General features: G+C 38.4%; 1 protein-coding gene across 3 annotated transcripts in view; it reads left to right on the top strand.

Moving 5' to 3' along the window:
* Nucleotides 1–351: 351 nt before the first annotated feature.
* The window catches only part of KATNBL1 (katanin regulatory subunit B1 like 1), a 45,732-nt gene continuing 19,950 nt past the window's right edge, over nt 352–26,133 (top strand). For 2 of the 3 annotated variants that reach the window (XM_027870163.1, XM_027870161.1), the window contains exon 1: nt 352–460. The gene's annotated coding sequence lies outside the window, so the exon portion shown is untranslated. Of the gene's footprint in view, nt 513–26,133 lie in introns of all 3 variants that reach the window. The other variant, XM_027870162.1, reaches the window with a different exon arrangement.

The following is a 26,133-nucleotide window of genomic DNA, read 5'->3' as shown; positions in this document are numbered from 1 at the left end:
GGAGATGCGAAGGTTGCAACAGGGAATTTAGGGATGAGGGGGTCCATTTGATTGTGAATTCCTGAGGGCAGGGACTGTTTTTTGCCTCTTTTTATCCCAGCGCTTAGCACAGGGCCAAGTGTAACGTAGGCGTTTGGCAAATGTTTATTGAATTGAGTACAATTGATCCAGTGCTCCAGCCCTAGGAAACAGTCAAAGGAACAAAGCGCTTGCAGTGCGCACAGATTACTACCAGGGGGCGATGTAGCGGGAAGTGGGGCGCTGGAGCCCTGGTAAATGTGGGCTCCTCCCTTCCTCTCCGTTCGAGGGGCGGGGCCGGAGCGGGGCGAGTTGCTATCCCAGCTGGCCGCGCGGCCGCTTTTGAATGGCGCTGCTTGGGGGCCGCACTCTGGGGTTCGCGGAGAGGCTCTAGGCTGTTGGAGCTGCAGCTGGGGAGGCGCCGCTATATCATGAGCCGCCGGTGAGTGACCTCTCACCGCCCGCACCCCGGGCTGCCCCCTCCGCTCATCCAGGTGCGGAGGCCTCCTCCTGAACCCTCGACTGCCCAGCCCCGGGGCCGCTCTCTCGCCGCTCCTGCTGGGCCTGACTCCCCTTCCAGGCCGCCGCCCCCTCGTAGCTCCCGGCTCCCTTCCGTCTCGTGAGCGCGAGCGCGGGGCGGCGCTCTTTCCGGGCCTCTTGGCTGGGGGCGGGGTGGGGAGGGAGTGGGGAAGGAAGGGGTCTGTGCTACTGAGGAAGCCGCCTCTGCTGTCCCAGGGCCGGCACCTGGAGCGGCCGGGGCGAGGCGGCCGGGCCGCTCCCCCGGGCAGCAGCCTGGCTGGGCGAGCGGGGGAGAAACCGAGACCCGCTGTCACGTATTAATTGATTCTTTGGGTGGAGCTGACATCTGCAGGGTGTTTAAAAAAAAAAAAACCCAAATCCAAAACGTTTGTGCGTCGGGAGGGGAAACACTAAAGGTGTTTGAGGTTGGCCCTTTAAAGATCAGTGAACTTGCTTTTGATAGTGCTCTGTGCCTACACACTGGATTTCTCTTTTGGCACTTTGGCATCTTTTTTGTTTTTTTTTAAGTTAAGCTTTTGTTTTGCCAGAGAGAAACTTGGAATAGTTGCATAAAATTTGCTGACTGCACCTTTGAAAACCCTCATTGTGTATTTTCTGAAAAGTTCTTCTGTTACAGTACTCAGGCGTGGTACCTTCTTAGGTGACTTAAATATAAAGATAACAAAGAGTTGTTTTGTTTTTCTTTTCTTGTTGCCTTTTGAAGTTCTTTGAAAACAGAAGTGTCCCAAACTATTTGCTGTGTGATTTTAAAACACACACAGACAGCTTGGAAGAGAGATTCATTTTTAAGTAATTTCGATTTTAACCATTAAAAACGGTCTGGAATCTCAGTCTGTATTTCAGTAGCTTAAAACACAACGCCCTGGAATCTTAGATTTAATGTAGTTAAGTAGTTCAAAATATTTAACACAGTTTAAAATGTTTTTTTTAATTACCAATATTTTGATTAAAATATTGGAGAAGTGCAAAGGCCCCCGAGCAAACAATGTCAAACAACTCTAATCAGAACTCTAATCTCTAATTGGTGATTTGATGTGGAGGAATTCCCAAGAGGAACATCCATGTGGATTTTGGTTGTTTTTTGAAGTCAGGTGCCTCTGTTATTGATAATTCCTAACTTAAGAACACTGATTAAGAATGCCATTGTATTTTCCAAGGTGAATGTAGTTGATAGGATTGAAATAGGTTAAAAAATGACATGTATGTATATATAGTTTATGGCTTTCTGCCTGAGTATGAAACATACTGTATTTTTTACTGTATAGTTTGTGTATGCATGTGATTAGCATTGTGATTTCAAGATATGAAAACCCCTAGTACAGAGATTTTTATTCTCTTTTTTTTTGCCTTGCACTCCTTTGGCTCTGTGATGACACCTGTGGACCCCTTTGCAGAACAATGTTTTCAAATGCATATAAGTAGGTAAGATTACAAAGGAAAACCAGTATGTTGAAATACAGCTATCAGATTTTTTAATATGTATGGGTCCCAGGTTAAGAAAGCAATAAAAACTTCTACACCTGATTTTAAACTGAATGTTTAAATATGGTTACACATTACATGACCATTTGCATTTCTACTGTTTGCCAAGTACAATGTTTGGCACCACAGAGAAACTTAAAGCATGAGATCGTCCTACAAGGAGTTGATAGTCTGATTGTAGAAATAAGACTACCAGACATGAAATAATTAGGCAACAAGTACTAATCTTTGAAACAGCTGATGAAATGGAAAAAGCGATGAACTTTTTCATTGAACTTGGAGCCATAGGACTTTACTTTGGATCCCAGCTCTGCCTTTGTGAACCCTGGACAACTCACCGAATCTTTCTGGACCTCTTGTTTCCTCATCTGTAAGGTGAGGAGGTTGGGCTAGATGACCTTGGAGGTCCTTTTCAGTTCTATATCTAGCTTATGATCCTATGTTGGGGCCATGCAGTAACACTTGAGAGAGTAGTAGGGGAGGTTTCTTGGAGGAGATAACATTTGAACTGGACCTCAAGGGATAGGTTGGAGTTAATGAGAAGTTTAGGGATGGACAGAATGAATAAAAGATCTAAGAATGGATAAATATAATGTATGGAAATTGAGCTTTTTAAGGAACTAAAATGATCATCTGATTCACTCTGTTGTTTTACTGTTTAGGAATTAGAGGCTCAGAGAGGAAAAGGAATTTGCCCAGGGTCCCTTGGGTACTGTGTAGTTGAACCTAAATTTGAGCCTGTCTTCTGACTCCAAGTCCAGTGCTCTTTCCATTACAAGATACTTGAATCAAGTGGGGTAAGTTAGGCCCTAGAAGCTAGACATATGTTTTGAGCCAGAATATGATAGGCAATAGGGATCCCAAGTAGGTTCAAGAGTAGGAAAGTGATATGTTAAGAGTGGCCTTTTAGGAAAATTAGTCTGACCCTAGTATGCAGGAAAGGTTAAGGAATAGGAGATAGAGGCAGGCTAGATTTGAAATGATGAGGGGCTAAGACAATAGCAGTGTCATTAGAGAATAATCCATGAGACCTTTTGAAAGAAGAAATGACAGAATTTTATTGATAGAGGATAAAGATGAGCTGAATGACTTTAAAACTTTTTTCTTCGAGAAAGTTAAAGACTAATACACTGATAGAAAGATTTATCAAGATGCTTTTATTAGTTTCCCAGGGAAACCTCAAATGGTTAGAGCTATGTGAATTATTCAAGACATTTATAACTAAATAAGGAAGGAAACAAGCATTTATTAAGTTCCTGCTGTGTGCTAGGCACTGTGCTAAGTGTTATACAAGTAGTAACTCATTTGATCCTTACAACCCTGGGAAATAGGTGCTATCATTATCCTCATTTTATAGCTGAAGAAACTGAAGTAAACAGATTAAGTGACTTAATCCACGGTTTTACAGCTAAGTGTCTGATGTCAGATTTGAACTCGGGTCTTCTGGATGCCTGGCCCCATTCTTTATTCACTGGGCCACTACTTGCCCCTAGATAACATTGTAGTCTATTAAAAGAATAAGTGTAATTATTTAGATCAAGTTTTTTCCCCAGAAAATTACATTTTTGAAATTTGTATTTCTTTTGTTCCCACATAAAGCAGGTGAGTTTTTTGCTTTTGTTTTATTCAGTTCATTCTTCCAAGCCTTTTTATTTAAGGAGCTTTATTTTTTTGTGTATGCAAATATGTTTACATATGTTAGATTCTAGTTTCTTTACTCTGATTAAAGAAAAAAAGTTCTGACAAAATATTTTGAATGCCTTAATTTCATAATGTGAAAGGGAATATAATTGTTTTATGGTATTTCTTGTTTTTTTAAATTAATTTATTTAGAATTATCAGCAATCACTTCCATAAGCTTTTGAGTTTTAAATTTTTCTCCCCATCCCTCCCCACCTCCTTCCCCAAGATGGCTCGCAGTCCAATATAGGCTATACATATACATTCCTATTAAACATATTTTCACATTAGTGATGTTGTAAGGAAGAGTTAGAACCAATAGGAGGAACCACCAGAAAGAAGAAACAAAACACAACAAAAGAAAAAAATAGCAAATAGTATGCTTTGATCTGCATTCAAACTCCATAGTTCTTTCTTCTTTGTGGATAGCATTTTCCATCATGAGGCCTTTGGAAATGTCTTAGATCCTTGTATTGCTGAGAAGGGTTAAGTCTATCAATATTAGTCATCGTTCTCCTTCTTCTCACTTCACTCAGCATCAGACTATACAAGTCTTTCCAGGTTTTTCTGAAGTCAGCCTGTTTATCATTTCTTATAGCACAATAGTATTCCATTACATTCATATACCACAACTTGTTCAGCCATTCTCCAGTTGATGGGCATCCTGTCAATTTCCAATTCTTTGCCAAATGGTATTTCTTTTAATGATCCAGAAGTGTGTATCCTTTTGACTAAATACTCCAACAGACCATGTTAGCATATTTAGTTATTAGCTTTAGCACTTAATGGAACATAGATTCTTATTGAAAAGTAGTCAAATTGAGATTTGGGGAAGTGATTTTGTTTTCCTTTTAAAAAAAAAAAACAGCAAATCATAAATTTGATCTGGATTTATATTTTTTGTAAGTCAAGCTTATATTCTCTACTCTTATAAGGTCCTCAAAATGTGTTTAAAATTGATGGATTATTTTTCAAAGCATGACTTGAATCACTTAAATTGATATGGGAGTTAATTTCCTGAAAGACTGTGTTTATATAGTCTGTTTTTTCCTCTACCTTTGCTTTCACCATCTTGTCATTGTTCCATTTAATTTATACACTGAATAGGGCAAAATAAGTCTACTTATGGTCTAGACTACTATTCAAAAAGTAGCAGATCAAGTTCTTGGTGGGAGTGTAGAACCTGGATGAGTTTCCCCCCTATTACCCTCTCCCCTTCCCCCCATTCTCTCAAAAAATCTGCCCCTCAGAAATTATCACCTCACTTTGACAGAATTTTGGCATTTTTTCTCATTAGAAATTCATTTGGGTTGAATAAAATAATAAAATCCTTTTTGTAAATGCTCTCGTAAGGCTATGAGTCTTTATCATTAGTTTAGCTTATTTCCTTCTGAACTACAAGTGTTTTTATGTGGCAGGAGGGTAATTCAGGGAGATTGAGGCACTAAGGAGAGAGGGCTTTGAGCAGCATGTGGCTTTAAAAAACCTATTGGTATGAGGGAGATAATGAAAGGGATGTGAACAGGGTGATCACGCTTACAGCTTTGTCTAGGGCTAGCCCTTTGACTCACCTAAAGGGGGACATATTAGGACCAGACGTAATGATATTCATTATTTGTTCTGGTGATGACTCTGGAAAGCTAGATTTGGAGAGGGCAGGATTGATCATCTTTGTGTCAATCTCCCTTTTCTCTCCTCCCCAAGGGCCTTGGTTCCCCCCCACTTCACCCCCATTAGCCCAAAGTGCTCCCTGGATATTATCATAATGGAAATATCCCCAAATTTTAGATTTATAGATTTTAGGGTCAATGTCATTTCAGTAGAGTGTCTAAAGATTTTGTTTTAAGGAAATAAGGAATGCTGTGTCAAAAGGAAAAAAGGATTGTGAGTTGCCGCTGTGGTTGTTTTTTCGATTTCTACATTTCATAAGGTTAGTGCTGTGTTAAAGAAGTAATTAGAAGATACAGAACAAATTAAAAGGGAGAAAAAATAAGCATTTATATTCTTACTGCTTTTTACATCCTAGCTTACTACATTCTAGACACTGTGCTAAGCACTTTTACTAATATTATCTGTTTTGATTTAATTATAAGACCTTTACAACAGTGTTGCCCAAACTAATTTGGTCATGGAACATTTTTTTTTACTTAAAATACATTGGTCTAGGAGTATAGGAAACTTCTGGGAAAAGGGACGAGAATCAGGCAAATTTGGGGATAGTAGAGAAAAAAATAAGCCCATTCTCACATCTCCTTAAGTTACTGTACATAATATTTTTAAGGTATGTATATAAGAACCTCTTGTTAAGGTTAAGATCATATCTAGTATTTTAAAGATTAATATACATTTTTTCATGGAACCCCTAATCACATGAATTAAATTTCAGCTCAATCCCTTATATAACATATTAGAAATGCCTTGCTGGGGACCAATATCTGTACTTAATCATGGGAAAGAATGAAAAGGTCAGCCACCAATTTTAGTACCTTTTGGAAGCTCTTATTAAAGCTAGATGACTAAAGCCACGTATTAGCTTTTATCTTATTTTTTTTGTCACTGTTTAGAGAAACCTTATCATTTTTTCTTTGTTTACTTACCACACTGAATCTGGCATCATTGTAGTAGATTTTTCTAACCACAACTTTAAATAATTTGTGCTATTTAAACAACAGGCAGTTAGTACACTTTATAGTTAACAGGAACAACAAAACAAACAAAATAACAACCACAAAAACCCAGTCCACCCTCAGACCACATAATGTAGTCTGAGGAAAGCAAAGTTAAGTCAGTACGCGTTTGTTAAGTGCCCAGCATTGTGCTTAACTTTGGGGAGACAAAAAGAAAAATAGTACCTACTTTCAAGGAGCTCACAGTCTAATGAGAGACACAATATGCAAACAACTATGTACATACAGGATAGGCTAGAGATAAACAGAGGGAAGGCACTACCATTAAGGGGGATTGGGAAAGATTTCTGTTAAAGGTAGAATTTATCAGGGACTTGAAGAAAGCCAAGAAATACCATCACTGGAGGGAGAGAATTTCAGGCATAGAAGACAGTCAGGTCAAAGGGCACTGAGTTGGGAGTTAGAGTGTTGTGTGAGAGAACATTAAAGAGGCAAGTGTCACTGGGAATAAAATGTAAGAAGACTGGAAAAGTAGGAAGGGGCCAGATTACAAAGGGCTTTGAATGTCATATAGACTATTGCAGTAGACCAGGAATGAGGTGATAAGAATTTGCACTAGTATGGTGAATGGAGAATGGGCCACAAATGAGATGTTGCAAAGGTAGAATCAACAGGACTTGGCAACAGATTGGATGGGGATGGGGTGAGGGGGTGAGAGAGAGTTTGGAGTTGAGGATGACCCCAGGTTTGAGAGCCTGGGTGACTGGGAGGATGCTGATGCCATTGACAGTAATAGGAAAGTTAGGAAGAGGGGTTTGGGGGAACGGATAATGAGTTCACTTTTGGACATGCTGAGTTTAAGATGTCATTGAGACATCTAGTATGAGATGTCCAATAAACAGTTGGAGATGTAAGACTAGAGATACGGAGCGTTGCAAGGGCTGATAAATAGATTTGAGAATGATTAGCAGATAGAGAGATGTAGGAAGAGAATATTCTGCACATAAAAGGGGATTGTGCATATGTGAAATGTAAATGGTTTAGTTGAGTTTGGTTAGAATAGAGAGCTGTGTGAGGGTGGTATGTGGTCAAGTAGGTTGAAGACAGATTGTGGAGGACCTTCATTGTTAGACTAAAGAATTTGCCTTTTATAAAGAATTTATATTTTATTTGTAATCTGTGGGGAGACTTTGAAGATTTTTTGAGCAGGCAATTGATGTGGTTGGACTTGTGCATTGGATGTATTATAGCATCAATGTAAAGGCTAGATTGGAGAAGGGGGAGAGGCAAAGAGCACATTTGGGAGGCTATTATCAAAGTTTGGTTTAGAGGTAATGAAATCCTAAACTAAGTTGTTTATAATGGAAGTGGAAAAGGAGAGGATGGATGTGAGGAAGGAGACTGATGGCATTTGGTTGCTGATTGGATATAGGAGAGGGAGATTTGAAAAGGAGAGAGGAGTGGAAGATAATAGCTGGTATTTATATGGAGCTCTAGGATTTGCAAAGCACTTTACAAATATATTATTTTATTATTTTATTCTCATGGTAACTCGGAGAAGTAAGTGCTATTACTATCCCCATTTTGCGGTTGAGGAAACTAAAAAAGACTGAGGCTAAATGACTTGGGTCACACAGCTAATAATTGTTTGAGGCTGAGTTTAAACTCAAGACTTCTTGACTTTAGCTCCAGACCTCTACTCATAGAGCCACTTAGCTGCCTCTGAAGAGCATGACTGATTGGAAGAACTGTCTTTGGCACCATCAACAGAGATAGGGAAGTTGGGGGTTATGTTTTGAAGAGAAGATGAGTTCAGTTTGGGAAATAGTGAATTTGAGATCGTGACAGGACTTTCTAGGTAGACAGTGTCTAACAGGTAGTTAGAAACGAAGGACTGGAACTCAAGATTAAGGCTAGAGATACAGATTTGGGATTCATTTGTTCAGAGGTGGTAATTGAAACCATGCAATGTGGTCTTCATGGGATTTAGAATTGAATGTTGCCTCTAATAGATTTGATGGCTCTATGATCTGTCAGAACCTCAGTTTTCTCATGTAAAATAGGAATAATATATGAACTTTCTATTTGGTGGGGTACAGAAAGTGCTTTGTAAGCTTCAGAGTGCTATATAAATGTAAATTATTTCTCTTTTCATTAGAGATAAGGTCATTGCTAAAAGAGCAGTGAAATAGAAGTGAAATTCTGTGTTTGAGTTGCGTTGTTTCTATAGTGAATCTGATTGGAGAATCAAGAGATGAATGAAAAAATATTTCTTTGTATCATTGAGGCCCCATTTGAGGTTAAATGGGATAATCTTGTAGTTGATCCAGTTAGGATCATTTTGTGACTTCTTCATATAGCCTGGTGGCTTGGAAGTAGGAATAGAGAAGTCTGGTGGTGTAGGTTATCTGGTGCTGGGGATTGAGTGGGAATAGCAGGGGGATGAGAAAGTATGGCATTGAAGAATAAAGAGCAACATTGAAGTAGTTAATTATTGAGTGAGTTTGGGTTGGGAAAGAAGTAAAGCTAGAATGGGAGTGCTGGAGCTCAATGAAAGAAGGAGGGATCAAGAAATTGGAGGTTGTGGTGAGACTGATCAGTTTAGGAAGGAGTCAGCATTTGGGAAGGTAGAAGGATGGGAAATTATGGTTAGAGAGGGGAATTGAAAAGCTCAAGATCTTGGAGGGTGAATAGTTTCAAATGCTAGTGAAGTCTGAGGTAATGACTACTTTAAATCCACTGGGGGACAGGAGTAGGATACAGATGGTGGCTTCTGGGTTTGAAGAGTTGGAGATATTTAAATGTATCATGATTATTTGTATACATTTTTTATATCCCTTCTAGATTGTAAGCTCCAGTAGGTAAAGGACCTTATATAAACTTTCTATCTCCTTCAATATCTAACACAGTGCTCTGCAAACAGTAGGTGCTTAATAAATGTTTGTTGACTTGAATTGTACATAGAAGAGTAATGTCAGAAATAAATTTCTAGATTTAAATTTTTTTCACAAAATAGAAGATTTTACACAAAGGAAAATTTGAGGTTATTTGTATACAATGTAAAGTTGGGTTGATGAGATTCCTTTAGATCTAGAAACCATTCCCCAAGTGTAGGAGGCAAAAAGATTTATTTTTAAAAATTGCATGAAAATGTACTTTTTGGTCAGACATCTTTTTAGCATTAAAAAAAGCTTATAGTTTTAAGTAGGTAGGAAGGAAGAGCAGGCACTGAATAGGCATTATGGTTTAGTAGAAAATGGGTTTGACTAGAAGCCCTCAGGAGTCATGGATACTTGTCCCAAATCTTTGACTAGTCAGCTTTTGTAGGTGATGTTGGGAAATTCACTTAAATCTCCCTGGGCATTACTTTTCTCATCTTTAAACTTATTTGGACTGGAACACATCTCTAAGACCCCTTTCAGGTCTGTATTTCTGTGGCTTTTGGGCCACATTTCCACTCCAGTGCAAAATCTAACTTTACAAAAGATTTTTCCTCTGCTTGTGGCAGATAGCCTTTCTCTAACCTACATGAGATAGACTGGGAAGAAAGACTACAGAAATTCAAGGCAATAACAATAACTTTATATTGAGAAATATCATGGATTAATAGAGAACTAGTCTGAATTAGGAATACTAGGCTTCAGATCCTTCCTCTGACATACCCTAGCTGTGTGATGCTGGACAATTTGCCTATATGCATTGGTAGAGGGACTTCCTCTACCTTTTATTTTCTTTTTTTTCCTATATGAATAAAGTCATAGGTCTGGTTTTAAAAAATGTACTTTTTAGATTTCTCATTTCAATTTTACAAAACTTGCTGAGGAAAATTGTACATATACTCTGTGTGTGTGTGTGTGTGATATATATATATATATATATCATGAGATATGAAAAGGAGGCACTATGCTGTGATCACTTCTATCCTTTCATTATGAATTGGCCCCCTTAGGATTAGAAGGAAAGCAGAGAAAAGAAAATAACTAGCATCTAAAGGGGTGCTTTAGATTGCCTCTTAGACAATTAGAGAATGGCTGAATAAATTCTGGCATATGCTTGTAATGGAATGATTATTGCACCTTAAGAAATTATAAAAAGATAGGGACAGCTAGATGGAGCAGTGCAAAGAGCACCGACCCTGGAGTCAGGAGGACCTGAGCTCAAATCCAGTCTCAGACACTTGACACTTACTAGGTGTGTGACCCTGGGCAATTGCCCAATGGCGTCACACACACACACACACACACACACACACACACACACACACACACAAGATAAAAGTTGATTGAAGAGAATCCTGGGTAGCATGAACTAATTCAGAGTGAAGTGAGTAAAATCAGGAGAACAATTTATCTAAGAATAGCAACATCATTTGGAAAACAACTTTGAAAGCCCTAAGAGCCAAGGCAATGACCAACCATGTCTACAAAAGGACCTATAATGAAGCATTTTACTCACTTCCTAATAGATGATGTACACAAAATACAGAAGCATACATTTTTGGACCGGCCGCTGTGTAGATTTGTTTGGCTGGCCTAGTACAGACATCTCGTCATTTCCCACCTGGTTGCATTCATTTGGACTACTCTCTCATGCCTCTGGGAACCTCATTATCCGGCAAGATAGCATTAACTTTGATACTCACACCTTATCTGCAGCCTTAGCCTCTGAGACCCCTCTGAATGGAAGGTGGAAGGGAGAGCTCTTCCCAGAACCTCCATTCAAGGAGGGTGCTCAGGCCAACCATCTCTTCATTTTCCTATCCAGCTGTACTCTTTTGGACTTCTCCATCATGCCACCCCTATATCTTCTCGGTTTATTTCCTTCTTTTTCTACCCTTTTCAGTTTCCTTTGTGTTGTCTTCCCCTATCAGTTGTAAGCTCCTTGAGAACAGGTACTGGGTTTTGTTTCGTTTCGTTTTTTGCATTTGTTTCCCCAGCACTTATAATAGTGCCTGGCGCATGATAGGTGCTTCTTCCTTGTACACCTCTTTTATGTGAGAAAAATTTTCTACCTCTCCCTTTCCCCTTCTCCCAGTGCATCCCTCTTATTCACCCCTTCCTTTTTTTTTTTTTTAAAAGAGAGCATCCCAGCATAATTGACTCATACTCATGCCCTCTGTCTATGTAGATTCCTTCTAACTACCCTACTAATGATAAAATTCTTAGGAGTTACAGATATCATCTTTCCATATAGAAATGTAAACAGTTTAACTTTATTGAGTCCCTTATGATTACTTTTTTGTGTTTACCTTTTTAATGCTTCTCTTGAATCTTCTGTTTGAATGTCAGATTTTCTGTTTAGCTCTAGTCTTTTCATCAGGTATGCCTGAAAGTCTTTTATGTCATTAATGTTTATTTTTCTTCCCTGAAGGATTTTACTCAGTTTTGCTGGGTAGGTTATTCTTGGTTGTAATCCTAACTGCTTTGCTTTCCAGAATATCATATTCCAAGCCCTTGGTTCCTTTTACATGGAAACTACTAAATCTTGTGTGATCCTGAATGTGGCTCCACAAAATCTGAATTGTTTCTTTCTGACTGTTCACAATATTTTTTCCTTGACATAGGAGCTCTGGAATTTGACTATAATATTCCTGGGAATCTTTATTTGGGGATCTCTTTAAGGAGGTGATTGGTAGATTCTTTCAATTTCTGTTTTTTTAACCTCTAGATCTAAGATATTGGAGCAGTGTTCCTTGATGATTTCTTGAAATAGGATGTCTAGGGTCTTTCTTTAATCATGGTTTTCAGGTAGTCCAATAATTCTTTTTTTTTTTTATTATGAACTTGAAGGAAGGAAGCAAGCATTTATTAAGTACCTTGTATTATGTTCCAGGCATTGTGCTAAACACTTTACAAATATTACATCATTGGTCCTCAACAACTCTGGGTGATAGGTACTATTATTACCCCCATTTTACAAGACTTGACCATAGTCACACAGCTAGTATATGTCTGAGGCTAGATTTGAACTCAGATCAGTCAATAGACATTTATTAAGCACCTTCTCTGTGCCAGGTATTGTGCTAAGTGCTAGAGATACAAATATGAAAAAGAAAAGAGAGTCCCTGCCTTCAAAGATCTTCCATTTTGGGGCAGCTAGGTGGCACAGTGCATGGAGCACCAGCCCTGAAGTCAGGAGGACCAGAGCTCAAAACCGACCCCAGACCAAACACCCAACAGCTACCAGCTGTGTGACCCTGAGCAAATCACTCAACCCCAATTGCCAAAAAAAAAAAAAAATAGATCTTCCATTTTAATGGGGGAAGGCAACACACAAAAGGAAGCTGAAAAGGGAAGACAGGGCAGTAAAAGCTACCCAGCATGGGGGCACAATGGAGTTCAATCCGAAGGAGTGCAAGCTGGTGAGAAATGATGAGATAGTTGGCCTGGGAGAGCTCTCTTTGAAAAGGAGCTTTGAGAGGAGTTCTTTGTTTTCCAGTCAGAGGGACAGAGGGTACTGATGAGGTCTGAACACCAAAGTTGATGTATTCTCAAAGGATCCTCAGTTTTCTCATGATGACATTTCCAGAGGCCATGGTGGAGGCCAGTCCAAGGAGTGAAGTTGGTAGGAAATGACTTGCCCAGGGTCACACAGCTAGCAAGTGTCTGAGGCTGGATTTGAACTCAGGTCCTCCTGATTCCAAGCCCAGACCACTTGCCACTTCACAACAAGCATGAACATTTCAGCCTCTTCATGTTCCACTTGAGTCTTGTATTGGAAAGTCAGATTTTCTATTCAGCTCTGGTCTTTTCATCAAGAGTGCTTGAAAGTCCTCTGTTTCACTGAATGACCATTTTTTTCCCCTGAAGAATTATACTCAGTTTTGCTGGGTAGGTGATTCTTGGTTGTAATCCTATCTCCTTTGCCCTCCAGAGTATTATATTCCATGCCCTACAGTCCCTTAATGTAGAAGCTGCTAAATCTTGTGTTATCCTGATTGTGTTTCCACAATACTTGAATTGTTTCTTTCTGGCTGCTTGTAATATTTTCTCCTTGACCTGGGAACTCTGGAATTTGGCTGCAATATTCCTAGGAGTTTTCCTTTGGGGATCTCTTTCAGGAGGAGATCGGTAGATTCTTTCAATTTCTGTTTTGCCCTTTGGTTCTAAAATATCAGGGCAGTTTTCCTTGATAATTTCTTGAAAGATGATGTCTAGGCTCTTTTTTCAATCATGGCTTTCAGATAGTCCAATAATTTTTAAATTCTCCCTCCTGGATCTATTTTTCCCGGTCAGTTGTTTTTCCAAGGAGATATTTCACATTGTTTTCTAATTTTTCATTCTTTTGGATTTGTTTTACAGTGTCTTGATTTCTCATAAAGTCACTAGCTTCCAATTGCTCTAATTTTTAAGGAAGTATTTTCTTCAGTAAGCTTTCGGACTTCCTTTTCCATTTGTCCAGTTTTGCTCCTTAGGGCATTCTTTTCTTCATTGGCTTTTTGGACCTCTTTTGCCATTTGGGTTAGGCTATTTTTTAAGGTGTTATTTTCTTCAGTATTTTTTTGGGTCTCCTTTAGCAAGCTGTTAACTTGCTTTTCATGATTTTCTTGTATCACTCTTATTTCTCTTCCCAGTTTTTCCTCTACTTCTCTTACTTGCTTCTCAAAATCCCTTTTGAGCTCTTCCAAGGCCTGGGACTGATTTATATTTTTCTTGGAAGTTTTGGATGTAGGAGCTTTGACTTTATTTTCTTCTTCTGGTTGTATGTTTTGATCTTCTTTATTACCAAAGTAAGATAATATAGTCTGACTCTTTTTGTGCTGTTTGCTCATGATCCCAACCAATTACTTGAGGTTTAAACTCTTTGTTAAGGTAAGAGTCTGTTTCCAATGTGGAGAATGTACTGTCCCAAGCTTCGGGGCTTTGCACAGCTGTTTTCAGAGATACTTCTAGGGATCTGAAAAGTGTCAGTTCTTCCAAGGTGCTATGATAAGGGGTGAGGTGTTTCCTCTCCACCACCACCACAAGCTCCACCACGCCTCGCCCCAGGACCGCCCCTCAGAACTGTGACCCAGATCCAAGCATGGGCAAAGCAAGAGATTCCTGCCTCAGCCCTGGCAAAGAGATCCTGGTAATCCCCCTCTGATCAGCCACTTGATTCCCCCTCAGTCTGTGGGCCAGAAGCTCAGAAGGCAGCCGCTGTCCTCGGGGCGGCTGAGATCTATCTTCTTCTCTCACTGCAGTCACAGACTTTTCCCACTGACCTTCTAAGTTGTCTTTGGCGTTCATGGGTTGAGAAGTCTGGAAACTGCCACAGCCGACCGCGATTCAGTCCTCTGAGGCCTGCTGCAGGGTCGCTGCGGCCTGTGCGCCCATGCCTAACTGCGCTCGTCTCCCAGCCCGGCACGATATACCTTTCTGATCAGCCATCCATGTTGTCTTGGGCTGGAAATTTGTTTTACTCTGTTTTTTTGTGGGTTCTGCTGCTTTAGAATTTGTTTAGAGTCATATTTTGTGGGTATTTGGAGGGGTTTGGGGGAGAGCTCTAGCAAGTCACTGCTTTCCCTCCGCCATCTTGGCTCCGCCCCCCAATAATTCTTAAATTCTCTCTTCTCCATCTTTTGTTCAGGTCATTTGTTTTTCTGATGAGATATTTCACATTTTTTCATTCTTTTGACTTTGTTTTATTGTTTCTTGATATTTCATGGAGTCATTAGCTTCCACTTGTCCAGTTCTAATTTTTAAGGAATTATCTTCTTCAGTGAGCTTTTGTATGTCTTTTTCCATTTGGCAAATTGTGCTTTTTAAGAAATTCTTTTCTTCAGTGAATGTTTGTGCCTCTTTTACCATTAGGCCAATTTTTTTTTTCTTAAGGTTTTATTTTCTTCAGTACTTTTTTGTGCCTCTTTTTTCAAGCTGTTAATTCTCTTTTTATAACTTTCTTGCATCACTTTCATTTCTTTTCCCAGGTTTTCCTCTAACACTTTTACCTTTTTCTTTAACTCTTCTAGGAATTCTTCTTGGGCTTGGATCCAATTAGCATTTTTCTTTGAGGCTTTACTTGTATTTATTTTCACATTATTGCATTCTTTTGAGTTTGTGTCTTGGTCTTCTCTTCCACCATAGTAGCTTATATATGTATATATATGGTCAGGTTTTTTTTTTTTGTTGTTGTTGTTTGTTAATTTTTCCAGCCTATTTCTTGTTGTTATGTTGAAGTTGCCTCTGCTTACCTCAGAGTGGAGAGGCACTGTCTCAAGCATCAGGCTTTTTCATGCTGCTATTTTCAGAGCTAGTTCTGGGGGTCTGCAAGTTTTCTGTGCTTCCAGAGTGGTATGATCTCAGGAGAAATGTCGTCATACTCGCCAGGTCTACACTCTGGTCTTTACTCAGCTAAGGCCTCAGTTTCCCTGCAAACATAAGTAGTAGCATTTCCTTTGGCCCTGGGACTCCTGCTCTCCGGCACCAGCAAGTGCTGGTGCTCCTCCTCTCTTTCTTGAAACTTGGAACTGTGACTGACTATAAGTGCTTCTCTGTGCCCTGGAACTATGACCCAAAACTGCTTATGGGCAATAAATTTTCCAAATAGTGCCAGCAAAGGGTCCACTGTAATCTGTTTCTGACCAGTCGCCTGACCTGCTTACTGTATCTGGGTTGAGAGCTGCTGAAGCTGCTGCTGCTGTTCTGGCCACCTCTAAAACCCACTGCTCTTGTTCCTGTTGTGCTCTGGGTCTACACCCAACCTGATGTTGCAGACTTCTCCTACAGACCTCTTAAGTTATCTTAGGCTGGAAAAATGTTTCCCTCCGACCTTTTGTTGTTGGTTCTGCTGCTCTAAAATTTATTTTGAGAAATTGTTTTTAAGTTGTTTAGAGGGAAATGTTGAGAGAGTCCAGGTGGTTGACTGCCTCTAATCTGCCATCTTGGCCAACCCATCGAGTAATTCTTGACAAATCAAACTCATTACTTTTTTTTTTTTTTTGACAAGAGTACTAGATTGGTATCAAGAGAGTGCTATAGTTGACAGGTAAGTTGGAGGTTACTTACCTTAAAAGCAGTTTTAATCTTGTAGAGGAGATAAAAACATAAGAGGATTTAGGACAAATATCATAGAAATTTAAAGGATTTTTCTAACCCTATTTCATATTACTTCTCTATATACACCCAAATTAGACAACTCTCTGACCTCCATGTCTTTTAGAGTAAAAAGACAACCTTCCTGCTTGGAATGTTCTCTCTTATGTTCACTTTCAAAATCTCTTTTTTGTAGGGTATTTTGTCTAGCTATTTCCTTTGTCCCCATCACAGTCTGTCTTGTACTATACTTATCTGTGTGTGTGTTGCATGTAGATGGTAAAAACCTAGCAACCTGGGATTGTCTTTTTTTTCCACCATTGTTCCCTCTCCAGTAGCATAGAGTCTTGCACATAGTAGATCCTTAATAAAACTTTTTTTTAGTTGGGTTATCATGGCCATGTTTGTGTCTGTCTTTGTTGGGGATTAGTCATGGATGGGGTAGAAAGTCAAGGAAACTTTCCATGCAAGAATTAGAATCATAAGTCTTTGAGCTGGAAAGAGCCTGAGAGGTTATTTCATTTTACAGATGAGGGAATTGAAATCTAGATAGGTTAAGAAATGTAGAGCTGCTGGTAAAAATTTTTTCACTTGGGGCTTAAAGAGTTTGGGGTGAGGGAGAGGGGCAATGACATAGGAGACAATATGACAGTGGTTGGAGTGGTGCCCGGAGGGAGTGGCATTCCAGAGATAGGATTGTGGAGGTAACAGCTGAGCCACTTAGGGACAGCAAAAACTAATATAGGACTGTGAGTTGCAGACCCGAAAGAAATACACTCTCCTTTGCATGTAAGTTCCAGTGCACGCGCACTCCCACACACTCCCACACACTCCCACACCCCTATCTCTATGTTGATAACCCTGCAGAAAAGCCCCCTAAGCCCCCTTTTGTCCCATACTAGTTATGGTTCCTGCTAAGTGATTTCTTTGCTGAAGGTCACACAGATAACCATTCTGAGACAATTTCACTATGCCTTCTTATTCTTTACAATTCTTGTCCATATCTTCCAGTCATTTACATAGTGCCCTTACCAAATGTGCGTGAAGGTCTTTTTCTAGTTCTTTTATTTTTAGAAGATATCAGTTTTTCACTAAGGCCATTTTATCTCTTATATTGCACTAGCCCACCTGATTTTCCAGTTGCACAAATCCTTAAATTATCTTTTAATACTTTTGCAAATTTATCCTTGATAATATGTTGTACTATACATATACCTGCCATACAACTTTCTTTTTAAAGTTTTATTTTAAAAATTTTAGTAAAGTTTATTTTGTAGTAGTACTCTGGATTTACTCGAGAACACGGTTCCTCATCAGAGTTCTAACTGGGAATGTCTTCTCTAATACTATTGGCTTAAATCTCCTTTCTCTAATGTCCCTCTCTATTAGCTGCCTATATGCCCTTTTAGCCCATTTCATTTAACTATAATCAGTTAGCTTCTACAAAGGGATATTTACTACCAAGATATAGCAGGAATGTAATTAAGTAAAACACATAACCTCCAACACCTAGGGGCAGATTCTCTCCTATATCACTGCCACTGCAGTGGGAAATTGGCTCCAGCAGATTTCAGTTTCTACATAATGTTCAACCCACCAAGTTCATTTGCAAATTCTATCATGGATGATGGGTGGATGAGTTGTTTGTATCTCTGCTGTTGCTGGATTGGCCTGGGGAAGTCACTTGGTATTTGGCTCCTTACCAACAGGCGTCTAGCAAATGCCAGAATGGATTCCCCTCCCAGACTTCTGGTGGCTTGCTCTCCTGATCTTTCAAAGATTATAGCCATTTCCAGTCTCCTTCATCTAAAAGCAGGAAAATATGACAGAAATAGAAGTAACAACAGTGCCATTATATTTAAGGGCTGCAAGGGTCTCATGTGGAGATATAGATAGACCTGAGGCCTCTCTCTTATCTGAGCTTAGTGCTTGTCTCCTCACTTGAATACTGTCAGGCAGGAATGATGAAGAGCCTACCATAAATCTTGCCATTGCCCTATGGGTCACTTGTAGTTTTGATTCTTCTGAGATAAAGGCTTTCTGTTATTCACCACTGTATTATCTGTATTACTTGACTGGGAGATTATTGGTGGGTTCTTCTTTCTTTCAGTTATATGGATGTGTTTTATAAACATTTATAGATTTCTCCTCTATTTTGTTCCGAGTCTCTTGTAACAAAGCAAAGATAGTTAAATAAAATGAATAACACAGTGATCTCTGAAAGGTCATGCAACGTTTCACATCTGTAGCATTCTCACCTCTATAAAGGATATCACAAGAGTCTGTTATTTAACTTGCTGGAGACCTAATAAATCATAGAGTTAAGGGATGTGATTTCTAGTTCAGCTCTGTTGTAAATTATCTGTGTGCCCTTAGAGAAGTCATTTGACTACAGAGGGCCTCAGTTTCCTTAAGTGTAAAATGAGGATGTTGGGCTAGACTAGATAATCTCTAAAATCTGTCCTGGCTGTACTATTCTAATGCATTTTATAAGTTAGCAATGTAATAACACTAGCTAAAGAGTTGGTTTGATGTGACATATTCGTAGTAAACATGTGCTGTTCTTTGGGTGTTCTTTTCCTTAATGTTCACAAGTCTATGGTTTAATAGTTAATTCTAGAATCTTGCCAGGGATGGATGCCAAACTTATTTATCTGTAGTTATTGGATATTTTTCCTCTTTCAAAAGTCACTCTAATATTTTCCCTTGTCTAGTGTTCTGTGATCTTTCCTTTCCTTTGTGATTCCTCAAAGATAACTGACAACACTGCCATCTGCACGTCTGTAAATTCTTTCAGAAGCACGGATTTTTGCCTGAGACTGGAGACCTCAACTCATTTAAAAACAGATTTATGTGACTATCTTACTATTTCATTATAACTCTATTTGCTAATCACGTTTGTGTGCATTATTATCCTTATCCTTTACACTGAGAGAGAAAATAACAAAAACATTTACTGGTTCTGCTGTCTGTGTAACATTATACCATTTTCTTCAAGAACAGGTTTGCCTTTTTGTTACCTTTATATTTTTTTTACAAGGTTTAGCCTTCCTGACACTGTTTTGTGCTGCTCCTTTGTATTTGTCCTTCATATTCTAACTCTTTTTTGTCTTTTGTGGATTGTTAGCCCTTTCACAATCTTAGCTCATTGGAGAGAGCCAGCATACATTAGTGTTTTTTACTGTCTTATTTTTATTGATATCTTTTGTTTTTACACCATCTTCATCTGCAAACATATCTTGTGCCTTGGTAGATTTACTCCCAAATATTTGATGTATTTCATTGTATGAGATTTCCCTTCTATTATTTTTCCTTGATTTTCTTACTGCTCCATATCACACATCTTCCAATAGCCAAATCCAATGACCATTTCTCAGTACTATTCATCATTTGTGACCTCTGCAGCATTTGACATTATTGACCATCTTTTCCTAGATTCCCTCTTTTCTCTGGATTTTTATGACACTGACTCTCTTGGTTTTCCTCCTGCCTGTTTGGCTACTCTCATTCTTCTTTGCTAGATCATCATCCTTGTCACACTCCCTAACTGTGGATATACCTCGAGGTTTTACTTTGATCCTTCTTCTCTTCTTTTTTCCTTCTCTATTTAATTGATCTCATTGACTTGTGGGTTCAATTATCTCTATGAAATGGAGTCCCGGATGTATATACCCATCCTATTCTCTCTCCTGAGCTCAAGTCATACATCATCAACTGTCTGTTAGATTTTCCCCCAAAATGTTCCATAGGCATCTCAGACTTAACCTGTACAAAACCCTTTGGAATAATCAGTGGTGGAATAATGTAAATTAGGTCAATCAGATTTTTATTAGCTTACTTAAAGATAAAGAGGTTGCTGATTTTTTGGAGAACGAATTGTCCTCAATAATGACCAACTTTATTCCAATTTCATTTTTAAAGTTAATCATAAGAAAAATTGTTACAGGTGGAGGGGCACAGAGAACCACAGTGCATCTATAATTTTAATGGCAGGAGTAGAATCAGTCAATCAATAAACATTATTAAGTTTCTATGGCCAGGCACTAGGGTGGGTGCTGGTCATATAAAAACAGAGAATGAAACAGTCCCTGACTGTCTACTGCAAATGCAGAGTTAAAATAAAAAGGCTTTTTTCTTCTTGATTCAGATGTGTGATTTTATCATAAGAGGTAATCCTAGTGTGAAAACTCCCTCCACCAATGCAGATCAGCAACTCAGGTAATTTATGGTCCTAGAGACTTGGCTTGGGGGCACTGAGAAATTAAATGATTTGCCTCTGAGATATAGTATGTGTCAGAGGCAGAAGTTGAATCCAAGTCTGCCTTACTTTAAGACCAGCTTTCTCTCCACTAGGCCATACTACTTTTTATAGACAGGCATAAGTTATTTTAATCTTGTTTTTTTTTTTACTTGAGTAATTGAAGATATAAGTCTAGGCAAGTCTCATTCCTTTGTGGTGAGCTTGCCTTCCTAAGTATTGTGGGCATGTAGGGAGTAGTTCCTCTTTGCCATTTAGTCTTTGACTTGGCCACTGTCAAGGTAGACTATGAAAGATAATACCTTTTTATTTTTCTTGTGGGAGATAGTTAATTTAAATAGAGTTAATTCATATCTAAAGGTCCTCCTGCAGGCTACTGTTTTTCTTACCTTTTAAGTTACTTACCTTAAGTTTCTTACCTTTAAAAAGCAGCTTTTATAATGCTTTCAGAAAGACATTGAGCTATATTTAATTATCAGGATAGCTATAAATGAAATCAGTGGTTTTTGTCTCTTCTCTCTATTGCCTCTTGCTTTTGTTTTAACTGCTAATCTTGGATTCTTTTTCATTAATATATAATTCTTTTCTGTTCCATGAATTATTCTCATTCATTTTTAACTCAAGTTAGTATAGTGGAAAGTTCTTAATTTGGAATCAAATCCTAGATTTGCTACTCAGTGTCTATGTGACCATGGGCAAGTCAACTTCCCTGTTTTGGATCTCAGTTTCCTCACCTCCAAAATGAAGGGTTGTACTTACATAAACTTCGAGACCTCTTCCAGATTTACATCTGTGATTCTTTAATACTGCTTTCTTGGAATGTCCTTGGGAATATGAAATTGTGTTTCCAAGACCATCACCTGAAGCAGTTTGGGAATAAGATTGTAAAATACGATAGTACACTTTTGTTCTGGAGAAAAATGACTTCAGTGGTCTGATTGAACTATCTACTGTAATGTTCAAGATAAAACACAGGATTATTTCTAAAACTTCTTTGATTCCATGGGAAAATATTCTAATATACTAACTTATTTAATATTTTTAAGTAAAACCTAATAACCTGTTATTTTTTTCTCTACGAAAACTTTTTCATTTGTATCACAACTAGTTATAGATTTTAGATTTAAACCTTTTTTTTTTTTTTTTACTGGTTCTCTTTTTTTTACCCCTTTAAACAGCCTTGTCATTCTTTTACATTTTTAAAGTTGTTTCATCCCAAAACTGAAATAGCAATCTAACCAGAGCAAAGTCTTTTAAATTTCTGTTAATGCCTATTTGATTTTTATATAAGTATGATACGTGTGACTCTTACTTTTAAGGGCCCATTTGTTCATACAACTCCAACTTACATATGGGTTGTGTTTTAAAAGTTCATTTACAAATAAATTTCTTGAAACTCAGATTTTATCCTCTCAATAGTAGCTAGGTAACAATAATAATAGCTAATATTTACAAAGTAGTTTAAGAATTACAAAATGCTTCACATTGATCCTCAAAACAATCCTGTGGTGTAGAGGCTATTATTTTCTCCATTTTAAGAATGAAGAAACTGAGGCTTAGGGAAGGTAATAATTTACCAGAATCACAAAGCTAGTTAGTGTTAACAGGTAGAATTTGAAATTCCAAGTCCAGAGCTCTCTCTGATCTACGAAGCATAATAATACTATTTCAGCTACATTGTAAAGGCTTTATGGGTGATCTTGGCAACCTAACAACCATTTATAACAATTTCTTTGCACTAATACACTGTTGGTGGAACTGTGAACTCCATTTTGAAGTGCAATCTGGAATTATACCCAAAGAGTTATGAAACTATGTATACCCTTTGACCTAGCAATACCACTATCAGGCTTATTTCCCAAAGTGATCAAATAAAAAGGAAAAGAACCTAAATGTTCTAAAATATTTATAGCAGCTCTCTTTGTGATGGCAAAGAACTGGAAATTGAGGGGATGTCCATCAATTGGGAAGTGGCTATATATAGTTTGAAATTGAGAAATGAAGTTATGGTATATAATTGTGATGGAATACTACTGTGCTGTAAGAAATGATGAACATATTGAATTTAGAAAAACATGGAAAGACATGCATGAAATAATGAAGAGTGAAATGGGCAGAACCAAGAGAACATTGTATACAGTAACAGCAATATTGCTTGAAGAATAACTGTGAACGACTAAGTTATTCTTTATTATAAGTATTCATATCAGCTACAGAGGACCTATGAAGGAAGATGCTATCCATCTCCGGATAAAGTATTGCTAAATACAAGTATACATAGTATGGTTTTATATACATACATATATCTGTGTCAAATGGTGGCATTCTCTAGTGTGGGATGGGGAAGGAGGAGGGAGGGACAAATGGCAACTTAAAATGTAACAAAATTAAATTAAAGTAAAAAAATCTTTGTAATTCTAGTCTGGGAGGCTAAGTACACATTTACACATCTTCCCCTGTAGCGATCTTGGCAGGGTTCCATGGTACCAGTCATTCATACATGAGATAATGTCTTTGTCATTTTCTGCATTTACTAGTAACCACTTATTCTCTAGCTTGTACAGTGTTGCTTTTTCCGCAGATGTGGTACCTTATGCTTGTCACTGCAGAACTTCATTCTTCTTGTTTCTGAATCTTCATTACCCTTCCCACCTTTGTCTTTGCTCATTCTTTCTCCCTTGAGTACAATCTATTTTTGAAGACCTAACTTAAGTTCTACCTCCTTTATGAAGTCTTCTTTGACCTCTAAAACAAAAATGTTATTTTTTTCCCTCTTGTTTGTACCACTTATTTTGTCATTTTATTGCTTCATGTTATCTTTTCTTGTCTCTCTGGTAAGCTCCCTGACGGCTTTATTTTTTTCCTTTTTATTCTGAGCTTAAAGAACAATTCAGCAAACATTAAGCCCTTATGATGTGTAAGGTACAGTGCTATGTGCAACATGGGTAGAATTTTGAGATTGGGAGATGAGAAGATATCAAGGTAAAAAAATAACATGAGCAGGAAGGTAAGAAAGCATAGGCAGTGTTTAGAAAAGGCCATTTTGCCTGATTCTTACACGTAAGGAAGAAATGTAAACCTGGACAGGTAGACTGGAGCCAGATTTTGAAGGGTCTTAAATAATTTGTCATTTGGGACTTCATTAAACGGTGAAAGGTTTCCGAGACAGAGGAGTGATGTGGTTAGAAAGGTGTTTTTAAGTTTTCCCTAGCAGTAGTATATAAGTAGGAGAGACTAGAAGCAAGGGGACCAGATAAAACATTATTGCAGAAGGCCCAGTGAGAGGTAATAATGGGGATGGATTGTAGAGGCATTAGAGATAGAATTGAAAAGGCTTGATAGTTGTGATTCGGTATGGTAGATGAGAGAGGGGGAAAGAATTAAAAATTACAGGTTTTCTCCTGTCTTGAGTAGACGAAATCATTGTCCCATTAACAGAAATAAGGAGAGTTGGAGGTTTAGGGAAATAGATGATGGTATTCTGTTTTGCACATATTGAGCTTGAAATAGCTGGCAAATGTCCAAGTGGAGATGTCCATCAGGCAGTTGTAGATGTGTACCTTAAAGGGATGGTCAAAGTTAGGAGCACTTCGAATAGAGGGAATAGTTAAAATTGGGGAGTGGCTATGAGAATAGAAGGATGAGGAGAGGAAGGTTAAGGGTAATCTTTCCTTTGGCTTCCATTTCTTATATTCATTTAGGGTTAGGAATGAAAGACAGAAAGAACAGTCAGAAAGGAAAGAAAAGAAACAGGAAAATATAGTATATGGAAGCCAGAGGAAAGACTATCAGGAAGGAGAAGAGCTGGTCAACATGTATCTGCAGTAAATACTTTCTACCTTTATGTAGGTCATTATGTTTGATGTTTAACTCAGAACATGGGGAAGGGAAAATAAATTAACTCAGTTTTAGAAATGTTTCTTTTTAAGTTTTGGATGTATATCTAATAGATGTTTCACAGACATTTGGAAATAAGGGACTGTGGTTGAAAAGCCAGACACAAAGTTTTGGTTCTGCACAAGATTACTGTTCTTGTATTTCAGATACAAGTGAGAACATATTAATAAGTCACTTTGTTCCAGGGCAAAAGCAAGACATGTTAAAGCAGTGGGAATTTCAAAAAGCACTTGAATTTTTTCAAGTGAATTTGTATATAGCAGCTGTGAAGTAGTTAGGAGGTTTCTGTTAGAGCATTGAAGAGCAATAACACTTTTTCTTAGAAGGGCAGTAAGCTATAGGAATATTAGTTTTTTGGTTGGAATATTTACTTTTTTGCGTTGCTTATTTATTAAGCAGTTACCATGTGCTAGATGCTATGCTAGGCACTGGATTTATCTATTACACAGAATGAAACAATTCATATTCCCATTTTACTCCTAGCTCGATTCACTTACCTGATTGCCCCTCCACTTCCTCACCAGTTGCCATGCCCACCTTAGGATGACCCCACTCTGACGCCTCTTATACTGATTGGTGAGCTCCTGACTGGATCACCATTTGTTGGGGGCCCTAGATACACTGCTCACTATACCCCCTGATCAATTTACTCTCCAGACTATACTACCTCCCCACCAGCTACCTTGCTCCCTCACAGTTACCTTTCCCTCTCATCTTTTTGTTTTGTTTTGTCTTATCTTCCTCTCTTAAAATATAGGCTTCTTGAGAGATGGGGCATTGGTGGTTCAGGTGAACAGGAAAGGTTTCTTGTGAAAGATCAGGCTAAAAGCTTAAAGCAAAAGAGGGACTCTGGGGGGGGTGCAAGAAGGGAGTGCATGGAGAATATCAAATACCAAGGCGAGGAGATAGGAGTGTCATGTGGGAGGAACAGAGAGACCATTTTAGCTGAAACCAGAGCAAGGGAGAGTAATATCCAAAGTTATGTCTGGAAAAATAGGTTGGACCTAGGTTATATAGAGCTTTAAAAGCTAAATAGAGGAGTTTATGTTTATATTTAATTCTAGAGACAATAGGAAGTTGAAATTGGTTGTAGGGGAGTTTCATTATCAAGATCTACACTTAAGGAAAATCATTTTGGCAACCTTGTGTAGTATGTACTGGGGTGGAGAGAGACTTCAGTCAGGGAGAATGCTTAAAAAGTGGTTGCAGTAGTTTTTGTAAGGGGTGATGAGGGCCTGAACCAGGGTAGTAGCTATATTAGTGGACAGAGGGGGTCAGATGTGGGAAGTGTTGATGTCGAAACAACAAGATTTGGTAACTGGTTGGATATATGGATTGAAGGAAAATGAGAAGTTGATAATGTTGAGATTGTGATCCTGAGCAACTGGAAGGATGGTGATGTAATGAAGATATTAAGGGTTTTTGAGATGAAGAGACTAGGAAAAGAGAGAGCTCACTTTGAAAACTTCATTTTTTTTTTTAAAGTAAAAAAAGAGGCAAAATCTTCAGCTGAAAGAGAGAATAGTAAGTGTGGATATAATTAAGAGGGAACGGATTAAGAATAACTTCTTTGAGGAATAAGATAGGCAGTCAATAAGGGAGGGATAAAAGGACTGCC

This window comes from Vombatus ursinus, unplaced genomic scaffold, assembly GCF_900497805.2.
Source record: "Vombatus ursinus unplaced genomic scaffold, bare-nosed wombat genome assembly UNPS02014794.1, whole genome shotgun sequence".
NCBI classification, from domain to species: domain Eukaryota; kingdom Metazoa; phylum Chordata; class Mammalia; order Diprotodontia; family Vombatidae; genus Vombatus; species Vombatus ursinus.
This window is presented reverse-complemented; position numbering and strand designations above follow the sequence as displayed.